This window comes from Carlito syrichta, unplaced genomic scaffold (assembly GCF_000164805.1).
Source record: "Carlito syrichta isolate Samal-C Ts95f unplaced genomic scaffold, Tarsius_syrichta-2.0.1 Scaffold311489, whole genome shotgun sequence".
NCBI lineage: Eukaryota > Metazoa > Chordata > Mammalia > Primates > Tarsiidae > Carlito > Carlito syrichta.
This window is the reverse complement of record NW_007255585.1, coordinates 357,712-373,072: the sequence shown is the minus strand read 5'-3', so window position 1 is coordinate 373,072 and position 15,361 is coordinate 357,712. Positions and strand designations below refer to the sequence as shown.

Genomic DNA, 15,361 nt, shown 5'->3' with positions numbered 1-15,361 from the left:
ACTATGAATTCATTGTCTACTGCCATGTCTAGGAGGGTGTTCCCTAAGTTTTCTTCTAAGATTCTGTTTTTCTTTTATTACCTTGGGTACAGATATGTTTTCTTAATTTTTATTGTTGTTATAAGTGAAGCTTCAGTGCAGTTTGTGGAATATAAAAGTAGAATTAATGAATGTAAGCCAGTCTGAATTACTGATGTACATTATTTCCTTTCTGTACTAGGATTCCAATTTATTAAATATTGCTAAAAATAAGTAGACTTTTGGATGGGACTTGGAGACCTTTGTATTTATGCTGTGTGAGTGGTGGTAACAGTATATTTGGTGACAGGGTTTGACTTGTGTTTAGTGGTTTATGGGCCCCAGAGATGGGAGAGATGGTAGAAGATAACCTAGTCCCACCCCCTGTGCATTAAGCTGGTATCATATTGTAGTTTAAATAGTGGTTTACTCTTTAAAAATGAGTCCTATGTAGCAACACAATTGTAGGGCGGGGGGAGTGACTTTGTAGCCTTAGAATGCACGCATTAAGTCTATTTTTCTTGAGTGTTTGTGCAAACTGGTGTCTGGAATTTCACTCCAGCAGCCCTTTTTGCTGCTGCCAGGAGGCTAATCAGGGCAAGATTTTCTCCTGACACCCAGCCTTCCTCAACTGCTGCCTCTCAGGAAGCCTCTCCAACCATGCTTCTGTGTGGACTCCAGCAGCTATAATAGGGTCAGATGAAAAGCTAGACCCTGCCCTCATCTAAGGCAGCGGTTCTCCACCACAGCTGCCATTAGAATCACCACTTCCTTTCTCACCCATTTCCCCATTGTCACTTTTCCTGCCTTAGACATTTCACTAGCTTTTTGCACTTAGAATAAAAAGCAGGCTCCCTGTTGTGGCCAGTGTGTCCTGGCTCTTGTCTCCTATAACCTCATCTCTTGATACTTTCCTTCTACTCCAACTGTTATTTGTCCTGACAGTGGCCTGTGAGCGCTTATTAACTTCTTCCAAGAAGCTCTTATAATTTGATGCCTGGCAAATACCCCCTGGACTTAATAGCATAATGATATCATAATAATAACACTTTCTGCCATTTATTGAATGTTTTCTCTAACCCAGACAGTGTGCTAAGTGCTCTACAGGTTTTATCTTATAATTAAATTAGATACAGCAAGGTTGTGAAGTTGGTATTGTTATTTCCATTTTTTAGGAGAGAAAACTAGGGCACAGAGTCAGAGCAACTCGTCCAGGTTGATACTGTTACTGTGTGTTAGAGCCTGACTTGACATTTGTCTGTCTGACTCTAAATTGGCTCTTTGGTACTGAAATTTCAAAAGTATTTTGTTATCATTAAATTGCACTGATCTCACATCAATTCCTGGAAGACAGTCTTAGAACAAACTGTAGAGTAAATTTCTTTTTTTTTTTTTCACACAATAAATTTCTTATTGAAATTGAAAGTAAACATTAATATGACTTAACTACCTTACTGAAGACAACAAACTTTTCTCAATATTTTATTTCTTGTTGATAATAAGAGAAAGTATGGTGTAACAGTAGGGAATAAACTTTGGAATCAGACAGACAGGGGCTTAATGGCAGCCCCTGTCATTCATTCATATAGATCTCATTATCGTGTGTACCAGATAATGTTCTAGGCCCTTGAGGTATGTCAATGTGCAATCCAGTGGGATGATTTAAAATTTTGATTCTATAAGCTGTTTTTGTCTTGGAGGGTCACTATAGCATTATTATTCTTTTACTGAATTCAGTATGACTGTGATCCATCTTGGATCCTGTCCAAAAGGGGTCTATTTGAGCCAGTCTTGTGACTTGTTTCCTAAGATCAATCTTATAGGAAGACTATAGTGTAGTTTGCTTTATTTTTTCTTTTCTTTTCTTTTCTTTTTTTGAGTTGGAGTCTCACTCCTTCACCCAGGCAGGAGTGCAGTGGCACGCTTACGGCCACCCCAGCGTCAACCTGCTGGGCTCAGGCGAGCCTTCTGCCTCAGCCTTCCAAGTAGCCGGAAACAGGTGCACGCTACCACACCTGGCTAATATATTTGATTTATTGTAGAGATGAGGTCTCGCTAAGTTGCCCAGGCTGTTCTCAAACCCGTCGGCTCAGGTAATCCTATCGTTTTTTTCTTTTCTTGAACTCCTGGCCTCAAATGAATCTCCTACCTTGGTCTCCCAAAGTGCTGGTATTATAAGCATGAGCCATCACGCCCGACCTTTTTTTTCTTTCTTCTTTCCTTCCAATTAAAATGAAACATTAAATTTAACTTTATGAGATACAATAAACTCAGTGACCTTATATTCTAATAGGGGTAGCACATGCACATAATAAATAAGTAATTACATTTCATGTCAGAAAATGGAAAGTACTGTGGGAGTGGGTAATAAAATCAGGATGGGCAAACATATGGAGAACTAGAATATGTGTTGCAGTATTAAACAGTTGGTCAAGGTGGTGGGTCTCGTAAGACGGTCAAGTCTTGGAGATGGTGGAGTTAGCCAGTCAGATGGGTATCTGAGAAAGGAACTAGGAGGTAGTGCCCAGGTCTCAGGTAGAAGCACATATGCCCACTGATAAGTCAGGCATTCATTGTGGACTGAGGGTACCAAGAGAGGGACAGCTACTAAATGAGGTCAGAGAGATTCAAAGTAGTTCGCTGACAATGAAATATACTTAACCAAGGCGTGCCCAGTGCTGCAGAACCCTTACCTGCCTCTTCCAGCCCTATGTCCACCACTCCCTCTTGCAAACCTTTGGTTGCATTTGTAACAGAAAGTTTTTTTGAAGATTCCCCAAAGATACATGTTGTAAACATTTCTACTTTTTGCACACACTTAAAATGCCCTTCTCTGTTCCTTGTCATTCTGATACACTCCATCAAGAACCTCCTTGGGCCCTCGTCTGGGAAGACTGCTTTGACTCCCTCTGAGGCGAGCTGGTGCTTCCTTCCTTCTCTGGACCACCATGCACAGTACTTTGTATATGTGTTTGCTATAAATAACTCATAGCTGAAGATAATTGACACTTCATGAGCACTTACTATGTGCCATGCACTAAGTCCTTTATGTATTTTTTGTTTGTTTCTCATGACAGCCTTACAAGGTATGTTCTGTTGTTGCCTTCATCTTACAGATGAATTGATAAAGCCATGAAGTAGTTTAGTAACTTGACCATTCAGCTACTAGGTAGTGGCACCAGGACACAGGTTTCTGACTCCAGAGCCTATGCACTTGCATAATCATAGTATTTTACTGCACCGCCACCATACTTACTGTATACAAGGCAGTGTGCACATCACAATGCACTGCAGATGCTATCTTGTGTGGAAGTGTCTTGCATGTTATTTGTGAATTCTGTGAGTGCAGGGAACCATGTCCAATTCACGTTTGTTCTTTGGGGCTTTGCACACGTGCTTCTTTGATTCAACTCTGATGAGAATAAAATATTCTCATATAACTTACAAGACATGAGAACGATTATTCAAAATGTTAATGATAATGTGTCATTGACTCTGAACTTCACTTAAATTTCATCTTAATTGTGTCATTGTGTTTCTGCTTCTCTCTAGACCAGTGTTAAAGAGGGACAGCTGTTGAAGCAAACCAGTTCTTTCCAAAGGTGGAAAAAGAGATACTTCAAGCTTCGAGGCCGTACGCTTTACTATGCAAAGGACTCAAAGGTAATTCCAGAGGGTACTAGTTTAAAGCACTTGAGGTTAGGGTGGATTTAAAGTTTTGGTTGTAGAAGCTTTTTTGTGTCTCGGAGGCTCACTATAGCATTACTGATATGAATTCAGTGTAAATATGATCCATCCTGGACCTCATCTCAGGGGCTCTATTTGACTCAGTCCCATTACATGTCCCTAAGGATAATCTTTTAGGAGAGCTCTAGTGTAGTTTCCTTCTCTCCTTCCTTCCCTCCCTCCCTCCCTCCCTCCTTCCTTCTAAAACATTAAATATAACCTTATTAGATGCAATAAACTCCAACTTTTGAGTTTCTTCCTTTTCTACCACTTTTTACCTTAGAAATTTTTCCCTGACCATGAGAGAGTTTCTATAGCTGCTAAGAATTCGTGCTCCGGGTTCAGATAAGAGTTTGTATTCCACTTCCAGCACATTCCAGCGGAGTGGTTGTGGATAACATGTGTTTTGAAGAGGAGGCTTAAAGGAGATAAGACATGTCAAGTGCTGACATAGTACCTGACGCAAAATAATCACTCCAAGATGCTAGCAATTAAGAATAAAAATAATACTGAAATAAAATCAAGACTTAGAATATTCTTGTATAACTATTGAATTAAGTAATAATAATGCAGTTTGGGGAGAAACATTTGTCATGATGAACCTCCATTAAAACTGATATTTTAGTATTGCTTAAAAAATAAACATTAAAGTTTTTTGCTGCGTGCCAATTGAATAAAAAATCATTTCCATATTTTAAAATATATGTTCCTGAAATAATTAGGTGAGTTTATACATCAGGAGCAAAAACAAACACACAAACTTAATTCTTGTTTTATGCAGCTATAGAAGTCATAACCAAATAAAATAATCTTATTTTACAAGTCATTATGTTCAAGATTGTCCCTGATCTGGCTCCATCCTGATATTTCACATTTATAGCTAGACAGCACTGGCTATTTGAGAGCCTTCAGCATCAGCCCATATTACCATCTTCAGGATGACTTTCCCTCTGTCTCCACTTGATGAAATTCCCTGTTTTCTTTAAAATACTCTGCAAATAGCCCTTATTCCATCATTCACAAGAGAAAGAGTTCAGTTGTTTTCTGCTAGATAAGTCATCCATGACCTTCCATAGCCTTTCTTCATATCTCTTCTCTTTCGCTTTTCTTTATATTACATTAAAGTTAGTTGTGTCTATTTCATCTCCTATACTAGATTGTAAATTCCTTCCAGTCAAGAAACAAGCCTTCTAGTCAAAGTGGTTGAATTGAAGTGGACTAGCAAAACCCTCTGGAGACCTTGGGAGGGGAGTGGAAGCTGTCAGAAAATGGGGGGCCCCTTTTCTATAGTTCTAGAGGTGCAATGTTTTGCCTTCCTTGCTAGAAGAACAATGAGTGTGGGCAATGATTAACTGACTAAAAGAGGGAAGCATGCATTTCTTTAATAGAATTTCCTGGCTGGGTGCTGTGACTCAAGCCTGTAATCCCAGCATTTTGGGAGGCCGAGGCAAGAGGATTGCCTGAGCCCGCAAGTCCGAGACCAGCCTGGGCAACATGGTGAGACCTTGTCTCTATAATAAATCAAAAAATTAGCTGGGCATGGTAGCGCACACCTGTAATTCTGGCTACTTGGAAAGCTGAGGTAGAAGAATCACGCCCAGCAGGTTGACATTGGGTGGCCGTGAGTGTGCCACTGCACTCCAGACTGGGTGATGGAGTGAGATTCCAACTCAAAAAAAAAAAAAAGAAAGAAAAGAATTTCCTAATTGTTACTTTGTATGTTTTAAGATATTCCATTTCTATGGAGTTTTTACCATTGAAACTATTTTGGTTAGAACAACTTTTAAGAGTACTGGAGGGTAAAAATTCATCTTCTACTTGAAGAGTACATTCACCATCTCATTTGAACACATCAGGACAGTTCAGAAATTCATCATGAGCTAAGCCAGGACTAGTTCTCATTTCTCACTGAGCAAACATGGGAACAATGATATTCAGTCTTTGCCTCCCTGGCAGAGTTGTTACAAGCTTAGAGAGGTTGTGTTGTGTGTGTGTATGCAACACTCTCAGAAGCTACCCATAAGTGGTAGCTGTTATGCTTCCAGAGAGCACAGAGCATTTGCACTGAAGCAGTGTGCCCAGGGGTTCTTTAAAGTCTTTTTCAAAGTGGGATTTATGGATTAGTTGTCCTTCATGATTTTGCTCATCCTTTGTAAAAAGAAATTGTAGAGTATCACTAACTTATTGTTTTCATTTTCTATTCCTAATTCCTGACATAGCTTCAGAGTTATAACCTAATAGTAAAAACGTATTGAGGAGCATTGACTTAGGTTTTCATTTAATCGTGTTTGTGTTCTTTTTCATTAACAGTCTCTGATATTTGATGAAGTTGACCTCTCAGATGCCAGTGTAGCTGAAGCAAGCACAAAAAATGCTAACAACAGCTTCACGGTATGATTGTATTCTGCTAACTCCCTACCTAAAAGTTATAAAATGACCTTTCTTAAGCGTGTACAGAATGCCCTGTTCAGTGACCAACTGTGTGTCAACTTATGCACGTTGGAGCTCTTACCAACACAAACTCTAAGTACATTGCACATTCTAGCACTCACTACCATTTCTGATTGTTTGACTCAGTTAGCCTGGGGTTAAATAACCTTAAAATTTTTTTTTTCTCTTTTAGTCTTTTACATTTTAGTGCTTTAAATTTTTACCTCCTTTGCATTAATACTTCAACTAATTCCATTGTTCTTAAATATTTAAAAAAATTATTTACCTTCAGTCTTAAAAATACTATTTTCTCCATCTGTTCTACTTTCACTCCAGTTGTTGTTCAGGAAGTTGCTAGAGTTCAGGCCTTCATTTCTTCTCACTTAGGCAATTCATTCAGTAGCTGTGTTCCAGTTTCTTTTTTCTAATCACAAATTCCATGGCTTAAAGACCTCACTGGTTCCTTCAGTCTTCAAATCTTGAAAGATCCTCCCTTGGCATGCTAGTGTTACCTGACAGTTATTTGTCCTTATATGCCCCACCAGTTTAGCAGTTCTGTCTGTGCCTGTACTTTCCCTGTTCCCTCTGGCTTGAAGGATTTCTCCCCCATCTATAGCTGTTGAAATTCTACTAGTTCCTCAAAGCTTCTTTCAGATATCCTATCTTTTTCCTAATTCTTTCATTCACAGAATATGGATTGAATTCCTACACTTGTGCTAAGTATAAGACATTCAGAGATGAATCCATCTGTCTGTCTATCTATCTATCTATCTATCTATCTATCTATCTATCTATCTATCTATCCATCTGTCTATCGGTTTCCCTCAAGATATTCACAGTATAATTCAGAGAAGTTCATGTGAGGTACTTTTTATAACTGAATATTCCCTAGGTCCTCGAAGATGAATTGCTTTTGTGGTGTTGTCAACCCTATCCACACACCCAGTTCTTGCTCTAGGAAGCCACCACTCCTGACAGTAGTGTGGTGTCCATCCCACAGGCATGCCAGGGCAGGGAAGACAGACTGATAAGCAAATACAGAGCAATACCATGATATAGGTGATCACTGGTAGGGGTAAGGGTTGGGGAGGAAGCAAAGGAATGTAGGCTTAGTCTTATTAATTTATGGACATGTGGGATAATTCATAGTGTAAATATTCTTCCCCCCCTCCCTCATCCCTAGGGAGATTTTAGTTTGAGAAGAGAAATGCCAAGAATAGAATCCTGGGAAAATGTTAAAATTCAAGGCTTGACTGATAAAGACTGAGTAAAGAAGGAGAATCAGGAGTCGATGTTATTAATAACTCAGTGGAAGAGAGTTTCAAGATGGAAATTGTTTAATGTTATATGCTGTTGGGAGGTGAAGTCAAAGAATTGGAGTGATTGTTGAATTTGTTAACTTGGATGTCATTTGGTCCCATGGATGTGAGTAGTTTTCGTGCATGCATTAGGCTGCACAGTGAATGCAAAGTGAAAGGCAGACAGAATCAGGGTAGATGACTTTTTCTAAAAACTTGGTTGTTAAAAGAAGAAGAGCAGAGATAGCTAGAGGAATGTTTAGGCCATAAGAGAATTTTGGTTTTGTCGTTGTTCTTTGGCTATGTTTTTAAAATGGGCTTTGAGTGTATTTATATGAAGAGAGGAATAAATTGCTGCAACCAAAAGTTGAAGATTCAGGAGAGAGAGGAAATGAGGGGTGGGGTATGATTGCTGAGTAAGCAGAAGGGCATAGGAGCCAGAGAATAGGTTAAGAGATTAGCATTGAACAGGAGATGGAATGTTTATGGAAGCAGGTGTGACCAGGAATTTATTTATAAAACACTGTGTATTATTCTTATGTGTTTAAACTTCAGTCATCTTCGAAGTACTCTCTGTTTGATGCAATACGCTCATCGAGTTGCTTTTTCCACTGCTAAAGCAGTTTTTGAACTTGTCAATTTGGATGCCTTTTAGTGCTTCTGCTGTTTTTTGTTTCACCTCTTCCTCATCAGCAAAACATTTCCCTTTGAGGGCTTTTTTCATCTGGGGAAACAAAAAAAGTCACTTAGGGTGAGATTGGGTAAATAGGTTAGGGCCCTGAGGTCATGCTGTTTTTGGTTAAAATTTCACTGCTTCATGTTGTTCATGTAGATCACCCATCATGAAATGGGCAAATGCGTTGAGAGAATTAAAAAAATATATATATTGAAGCCAAATGCAGCCTTTCACAGCAACACTAGCAGGTATACTGATGCTGATGGGTTCCCAGAGCACTTTCCTGGAGGGGAAGCCTGTCCTACAAGGAGCCTGCTCTCCAAAAGATAATTCTTGATTTTGGGGGGTTCCCCCTTATATTTCAAAACACATTGCTACTGTTTTCTCAGTGGAAATGAAGGACAGGGTTATCTGAGGTAAGTAAGGGTTTAGGATGGTTTGGAGTAGCTTCTATAGGAAAAGGCCAAATGCTGCTTATTTTTTCATTCTCCTAAGTGAAGACAAGGTAGGGAGGGGTGGAAAGAATCTTGCCAGTCCTACCAATGGGATTAACCACTTGCCCTCTGCTGGGCAATGGACAATAGTCCTCTCTCCTCTGTGGAGCCTTGTGAAGGACAGAATAAACATTCCCCTCCAGTAGAGATTTCGAGTTGAGTCTGAAAAAGGTTTCCAAAATTTAAGATTTGAAGGATGGAATAACTTCAGGTGAACGCAAGGTTTAGGGCTTGGGAGTAGATAAAAGCAAAGGAGCTGAACATTTTGTGTTTTGGAGAAGCTATTCAAATCCTTTGACATGTCTTTCTTGACCCTCCAGTGGCATGTGGTCTCTCCCATTACATGTATCTTTCTATAGAACTTACCATATTGTGCCTTATACTTAATAAAGTACTTATGTTTATTATAACCTCCTTGAAGACAGGGATTCTGTCTTATCTTTTAGCCTCATAGTGCCTATCTATTAGTATTTGTTGATTTTAATTAATAAGATGAAAATTTATTTTTGGCATGAGAAGACTTTTTATTGAAATATTTTTAGGAAATGTCTTCATTCAACCAAACATTTCTGTTAATGTTCTAGTCTCGTTTGGATTCGAAAGGAAGGGACTAAAACGTTACTTAGGGTTTTACAACAAATGAATTTGAAAAAACTTTCCAGGGTGAGATAGAACAAGAAACATTTTTCCAACCAGTAATTGACAATCCTTCCTATCTTTAAATATTTAAATATCTTGCTTTTTTTGGTTATTGTGACTGCTACTGAGAGTGTTTTTGTGGCTAGTTTATGCCAGAGGTTAATGGTGCAGTTTGATGGTATTATGACTGGAGGATCCAAGAATGGCCAAATTCTGCTTCTTTATAAGCATCCTCCTCTCCTTGAAGTTTCTAAGAATGGTATGTTGACAAAGTACAATAGTAAATGGAAACTATTTAAATAGTAAATGGAAAATCTGTGCTTTGACTGAAAACCCAATACCAAACTCTCTGGTAAATGGGTTCTAAAGTAGGGCTGCAACAGACCTAGCCCTAGAATTTCCTCAGCATCACATCCACTACATTCTATTGGTATGGGCGACCCCCTAAGGCTGGCCCTGCTTCAAGGGGGAGAGACACAGATGGCAAGACAGTCTTGGCAGCATCATTTAAAACCTACATATGGCAGGATGACTTTTCCTTTCTTGCACAGTCTCCTGCTCCCATCCCTGGACTTAATAACTGTCTTGTTTCTTATTGGTTGTTTCCTACTGCTGTGTAACACACCACCACAAATTTAGTGGCTTGAACCATTGCCCACTTATCTCAGTTTCTGTAGGTCACACAGCATCACTAGATTCTTTCTGTTCCAGGTCTTATGATATTGAAATAAATAGATATAAGTTTAAATATATATGTATATTTTATTGCCCTAAATTGGACTAATTTGGGCCATGATGTAGGCTTATGGTTTTACAAGTGTCTTCTGCAATAGGCAACAACAGCAAAACTTACTAACATTGAGAGCATTTTTTGTGACTTTAGGTGGCAGTGATGTGATTGGAGAGTGGAAAAGGCTAATCCCTGACAGCCTTACTGTCATTTTGAAGGCCTTTAGGTTAATGTTCATTAGTTTATTTGTAGTTTAAGTTCTACCATGACATTTTCTATGCTTGTTAAATCTATAATATGTTCTTTTTTGTTGTTGTTCATTTAAAAAATTATTCTTTTTAACATTTGTATTGGTGTCTCTATGATGTTTTGGAGTTTCATTTTGCTTTAACATTTTTTAACAACCCTATGTTGTATGTAACTGTGTTTTTCTGTTACGCTAAAGAGAAGAACTGAGTTCTCTTTGGTCACTCTGGTACCACCCTGGAAAAGAGGTCCCATACCTCCTTATGTTTAACCCAAGCTCTTTCCTGTCACACAGTATCCTTTCCATGTCGACAGTCTTTGCCACTGCAGTTCTCTTTCTTGCGAATCAGGATATGTATATCCTCAGGGGTTTTTTTTTTTCTTTTAATCTTTTAAAAAATATTTTATTTTAACGATGTAGGGTACAATTCAGGATTAGGTATGCAAGTGGACATCGTACAGGTAAAGTTTGGGCCTCTCTTTGGTCCCCACTTTGCCTGGTTTACAGTCAGGTACTCTTATTGATGTTGTGTGTCCCCCCACTACCCCTCAGGTTTTTAAAATTACCTGATTACAGAGGATATGAATTGAGACCATGAAGTCAAACAACCCATGTTTGGGTCCTGGCACTGCCATATCTAGTTATATAACCTTTGACAAATTAGTTAACCTCTCTAAATTCCAGTTTCCTCATCTATAATTGAGGATAACAAGGGTACCTGCCTCATAGGGTTATGAGGGTTAAATTAAATGTGATAATACACTAAAATACCTAGCACAGTGAGGGCCAAATACAGTTTAGTATATGTTAGTGGCTATGATTATCCTGAATTTATTATCTCTCTGTTTCTTTTACAAGTGGCAGTTTGTTGCCAATTCTTATATGTCTGGGAATTTTCTTATCTTAAGAAAACATGCCATCTTGCTTATCTTTCTTTGTTTTTTGTTTTGCTTTGTTTTGTTTTGATTTTTGAGTTGGAGTCCCACTCTGTCACCCAGGCTAGAGTGCAGTTGCATGCTCACGGCCACCCCAGCGTCAACATGCTGGACTCAGGCGATCCTTCCACCTCAGCCTTTCAAGTAACTGGAACTACAGGCACGCACTACCATGCCTGGCTAATTTTTGATTTATTGTAGAGACGAGGTCTCACGAAGTTGCCTGGGTGGGTCTTGAACCCATGGGCTCTGGCAATCCATTCACCTCGGCCTCCCAAAGTGCTGGTATTACAGGCTGAGCCTTGCTTATCTTTCAAAGATATGTCAAAGATTTATTTCCATTTTTATATCATATTGATAAGTATAATTGGGAAAAGCATCCATTCGATAACAAATGAAATTGTAATTTCACCTTGTTTCGTAAATGCTATTTGCAAAAGAAGAGCTTTTTAATGACATGAATGTCTTCACAATTGCATGATATGTTAGACTTTCAAAGCATGCTGTTCAAATGACCATTTTCTTTACATTTTAATGAAGATTAGGCTAAAGCTTTAACAGATAAGTCATTATTTTAAAGAAATTATTGTGCTGGCATTGTTAAAACTTTTTATGGAAGTTTGTTTAGAAAGTAGCATGTGTTTTTGTTTGTTTAAGTAAAAAGAAATACCAAGATAATTTAGTTTACTTGACCACCCTTAACGTTTTTCAGTGAGCAGTCTGTAGATGTGTGTGAAATTTCACGGGTACTGCACATAACTGGCTTACTCGGTTGATAAAACACAGGCACCCTGTGGTAGTACTTATTTTTAGAACTAAGTGAGTGCTAGAACAAAGAGCAATTTTAGTTCAGGGGTCACTTGTCACAGTAGATGTGACTGAAAGTTGATTAGCATTAGGTTATGATTCTTCCTATGAGGATTTTAAAGCATACATAAAAAGGACACCAATAAACAAAGGGAACACACTCTTGTGGCACATAAAATATCAGAAATTATGCATTCATAGTATAATTGACATGAGCAGGCTGGGTTTTAATGGAAGGAAAAAATGATCTTAAGCATTTCCTTAATGTTAGACCGGGCATGGTGGTCCATACCTGTAATCTCAGCACTTTGGGAGACCAAGGCAAGAGATTGTCTGAGCCCAGGGGTTCGAGACCAGCCTGGGCAAATTGGTGAAACCTCGTCTCTACAATAAATCAAGGAAAATTAGTTGGGCGTGGTGGTGCACGCCTATAGTTCCAAATACTTGGAAGGCTGAGGTGGAGGGATCACCTGAGCCCAGCAGGTGGAGGCTGTGGTGGCCATGAGTATGCCACTGCACTTCTGCCTGGGTAACAGTGAGACTCCAACTCAAAAAAAAAAAGTTTACTTTCTATTTATTCTGTTTTTCTCCTTATCTTCCCTCAGTTAATAAGTATCAGTTTGTCTCTCTCTTAAGAATGTTATCACACCTGAAGAACACAAATCACTCTATAAAAAAGATACTTGCACACATATGTTTATCGCAGCATTGTTCACAATAGCAAGAACCTGGAAACGACCATGCCCATCAAAAGAGGACTGGATTAAAAAAATGTGGTACATATACATGATGGAATACTACGCAGCCATAAAAAAGAACAAAATCATGAATTTCGCAGCAACCTGGATGGAACTAGAGTCTATAATACTGAGTGACCTCTCACAGAAACAAAGATCCGAGTATCACGTGTTCTCACTCATATAATGAACCTTGAACATCCAACGTAATACTATAAGAAAATGACTGACGGTACTGGGAAACTATGGGGGCGGAGGGGGATGGGATTAACAGTAGCAAATATCTGTCTGGGGATGGGAAAACACCTCTTATCAACAGGGTGCCTGAATGAAATGTAATTGTACACCTAACGCTTAACTGTACCCCACAAAACCATAATAAAAATATTGATTAATAAAAAAAAAAAGAATGTTATCACATTCTGTGAACCTAAGAAAATACCAGTTTACTTTTATTCATTAATATCTCAATTAAGGAAGTAACTAAAAGTCATTTTCTTATCACCTGTAAATGCACATATACAAAAGGTATTTAAATTATCACCTGAATAAACAATCACTTAGATAAATAAGTTGCTTACCTTATTTGATAATATTTCCTCCACTACTGTGTTCCTATTATAAATGCATTCTATCTGATAACTCACTCAGTTTTTCATATGGGTCCTATACGGTAAGAGCCATTATGATTCTCATTTGATAGATGAGGAATCTCAAACAAGGAGGCTAACATCTAATACACATCATAACTAGAATTTGAACCCATCTAGGTCATGTGGCCTCAGTCTGTATTCTTGGCTGTTTTGCTGTCCTGCCTCTTTATTGTAGAGTTTTAAGTAAATGTGGTTCAGGTAGTTTTCCTCTGACTGGTTATTATGTTTGTCTAGCTGTCTTTTCTACAAGTCATTCACAGTCTTATCCTGTATTACCAGATGTGTAGCAAGCACTTGCTGGTCAGAGTGCAAATCCAGAATACTACACTGTATTTTGAATACTATATTTTCAAGAGAAATGTTGACTACAGAGCTCATAGTGGAGGGTAGCAATGTTATAAAAAGGTCTGGAAGTCATGGGATTGACTGGCATTTAAGGGTACTTTTTGGTCTAAAGATTTGAGGAAATGTGACAGATTTTTTAATATTTGAGAGATTATCATGTAGAAGAGATAGTAGATAGGTTTTGTGCTACTGTAGTATGCAGGACAAGGACATGTTGAATTCATGGAGGGACAATTTCAGCTCACCATAAAAGAGAACTTTTTTTTGAGTTAGGGTCTCACTCTGCCACCCAGACTGCACTGCGAGAGGCATGATCACAATGATCATGATCAGGGCAGCCTCAACCTCCTGGACGTAGGTGATTCTTCAGCCTCCCAAGTAGCTGGGATTACAGGTGCATGCCACCACACCTGGCTAATTTTTTTATTTTTTATTTTGTGGAGATGACGCCTTGCTATATTGCCCTAACTGATCTTAACTCCTGCACTCAAGCAGTCCACCTGCCTTGGCCTCCCAAAGTGTTAGGATTACAGGCATGAGCTACTGCACCCAGCCAAGGAGAACTTTCTAACTTGAGTCCCCTGATAGAACAGGTTCCTTCCTTCGCTCATTATTAGAAATCTTTGGTCATCTCCTTCCCTGTGAACTGAAAGGGGCCTTCAAGAAGAGAGTTCTCAGACAAGACTCAGGTTCAAAGTGCTGCAATGAATTTCTCAAGGTTGGATGGCTAGTAGCTATGTACAGCAAGTACAGAATTCAAGACTCTCAGCTCTTGGTGTTTGTTGAGAGAAGGCAAGCAGGAGTGGATTTAGAGATTGCTGGCCACTATGCCAGACACTGCCCTCATGCCGTCTCATTATACCACACAGCAAGAGCTAAATGACCATCTTTCAAAAATGCAGTTGAAGAGATCTTTGCATGGTGTGGGTATGTGAGAGGGGGTGAGGAGATGGCAAAGACCGAAATTTCCTTGCAGACAAGCACTATGACCTCTTCACCACGGGATCCCCAAGGGTAACACAGACAGGATCTGGCACAGAGGGGAAGGCCAATAAATATTTGCTGAATGAATGAAGGAATGTGTTCTTGTTGAATGAATAAATGAGTGATATTTGTAAACTCTCGTTTTTCTTTGGGCAAAAAGTATGATTTCATGTTTTTGCTTAGAGAATATAGTTTCCTAATCCCCACCCCCCATGATATTGAATTATATACAGTGTGCCTATAAATTATTGTACCCTCATTGAAATCTTTATATAATACTGAGACTTTTTTTATATAATACTGAGACTATTTTTATACCATGTCTTACAAACATGATTCTTGCATTTCATTACTCATTACAGTGTTCTCATCTTTGCTTACATAATTATTACATTATTATTAATTATTAATAATTATTAGATGTCTGATAGCAGCAGGCTTCGTATTTTAGCATTAATGTTGGTTAAATTATTTTATGGCATTCTAAAATGATTGCATAATAGTGCTATCAAACTGGTTGTTGCCTTGCCTTTTAAAATTGTTTTAAGCCGGGCTCAGTGGCTCAGCCTGTAATCCCACGCCTTTGGGAGGCTGAGGGGAGTGGATTGCCTGAGCCCGCGGGTTTGAGACCCGCCTGGGCAG

The 15,361-nt window shown here is 38.8% G+C and overlaps 1 protein-coding gene across 5 annotated transcripts in view; it reads left to right on the top strand.

The window, feature by feature from the left end:
- Positions 1–3,572: 3,572 nt before the first annotated feature.
- DGKH (diacylglycerol kinase eta) overlaps positions 3,573–15,361 on the top strand; it is a 103,065-nt gene continuing 91,276 nt past the window's right edge. For 2 of the 5 annotated variants that reach the window (XM_008068716.2, XM_008068714.2), the window contains exons 1-2: positions 3,573–3,681; positions 6,055–6,135. The gene's annotated coding sequence lies outside the window, so the exon portion shown is untranslated. Of the gene's footprint in view, positions 3,682–6,054; positions 6,136–14,350; positions 14,454–15,361 lie in introns of those variants that run through there. The other 3 variants (XR_002482579.1, XM_008068715.1, XM_008068717.1) reach the window with 2 other exon arrangements.